Consider the following 1,814-nt stretch of genomic DNA (forward strand, 5'->3'; position numbering starts at 1 on the left):
GCAGATGCTCCTTTCATTATTGTCTCACTATATTGCCCTCGGTAGAGTGCTGCGGCATAACAGCTCACAGCAACCTCAAACTCTTGGGTTCAAGTGATTCTCTTGCCTCAGCCTCCCAAGTAGCTGGGACTACAGGTGCCTACCACAACGCCCAGCTATTTTCTTGTTGCAGTTGCTTTAACTGGCCTGGGCCGGGTTTGAGTCCTCCACCCTCCGTGTATGTGGCTGGCGCCGTAACCACTGTGTTACAGGCGCCCAGCCTCATTATCATCTCGAAAGAGCTAGATTTGAATTTATTAAGGACACTGGCTGGTACCTCCGTGGAAGCTGAGGTACCAGCTTCTTATCATGACAACTGGTAAAGGCATTTCCGTTTTAAGCTTCATCATCCTCAGCAGTCTTCCGAGAACTTGAAGGAGTTATATAATGAATACTGATCAAGGGCGGCACCTGTGGCTCAGTAGGTACGGTGCCGGCCCCATATACCGAGGGTGACGGGTTCAAACCCGGCCCCGGCCAAACTGCAACCAAAAACAGCCGTTGTGGCAGGCACCTGTAGTCCCAGCTACCCAGGAGTTGGGGGTTGCTGTGAGCAGTGTGATGCCACAGCACTCTACTGAGGGCCCTGAAGTGAGACTATGTCTCTAAAAAAAAAAAAAAAAAGACTTTACAGAATACTGATCACAATATTTGGCATGTGTACCTTTCCAAGTGCTTTCAGAATCTTACCAAAAAGTAGCACAAATAGTGCTGGAATAGAATCCTGAAACGCAGGCACAGGTCTCCTACTGTGTGAGATGGGGCAAGCATAAATATCAGTGATCCTCTGAAATGTAAGGCTGCTTTATATGAGTTCTTGGTTCTCTTTCAGCGATGACACCATTTGAGGTTCTTCTGTAATTTATTTATTTATTTATTTTTCTTCTTCTTATCCTGTACTAGAATAGAATGGGCAACCTCAGTAACATCTGAGGCGAATACATTCCTATCGCCATGATTACTTTAGCAAACCTGGTTTCCTGAGCTCCTGCCACATCATGCAGAGACAGTGATTGAGTTTGCACTTTGTCTCTAATTTAACAGCTTCTATAAATGAGTAAAACAGGAAAAATAGGTCTAATGAACTTCGTTTGACAGCTGTGGAGACTGAGGCACAGGTAGGAAAAGTGATTTTCCCAAGGTTGCAAAACAAATGTGACGTAGGGTTGGAACTGGAAATCGGCTTCTTCCTGCTATTTTAAGATCTCCCCGATGGATATAACAAAGGTTATTTTGTCCAGTAGAGAAAAATAAAAGGTACAGATTTTGCTTGGGACCCAGGAAATGAAGCCTGCCTTCATGGATGCTAACATCCCTATAGAGTAGTGAGAACTGATAGGAAACAGCTAGGCCATATGTCCTCAACTGCGTCAAGTCAGGAAGCCAGGAAATTTTATATAGACAAACAAATGAATAAATGTATGTGTGTGTGTTTGCTTCTATGGCATGTAATGAAAAAAAGCAACAAACATCTCCACTCCAATATGACACACTCTACAGAGTACACAAAAATATAATAGACATAGTCCTTGTTTGTAAGAATCTTGAAAGTTATAGAGAAATCAAATGCACTAACATAAAATATTGACGAGAGAACATGAGTCATCTGAGGTACCATCTTTGGCTTGGAAGGAGAGACAAGAAAAAGTGATCTTCTGTCCTTTATCCCATTCAGGGAGAAAAGGACTGCGATCCAAATTGCTATCTTTTAAGACAGTATGTGTTGATACCCGCACATTAATCCCCCCAAATTCTCTCTCTTTCTTTTTCTCTCT

The 1,814-nt window shown here is 43.1% G+C and overlaps 1 non-coding gene across 1 annotated transcript; it reads right to left on the reverse strand.

The window, feature by feature from the left end:
• Nucleotides 1–931: 931 nt before the first annotated feature.
• LOC111721905 lies at nt 932–1,064 on the reverse strand. The gene has a single exon (XR_002770896.1). It is a non-coding gene; the product is annotated as a small nucleolar RNA SNORA66 (small nucleolar RNA).
• Nucleotides 1,065–1,814: the final 750 nt, after the last annotated feature.

This window comes from Otolemur garnettii, unplaced genomic scaffold (assembly GCF_000181295.1).
Source record: "Otolemur garnettii isolate 467f Iridium unplaced genomic scaffold, OtoGar3 scaffold00201, whole genome shotgun sequence".
Lineage (NCBI taxonomy): Eukaryota > Metazoa > Chordata > Mammalia > Primates > Galagidae > Otolemur > Otolemur garnettii.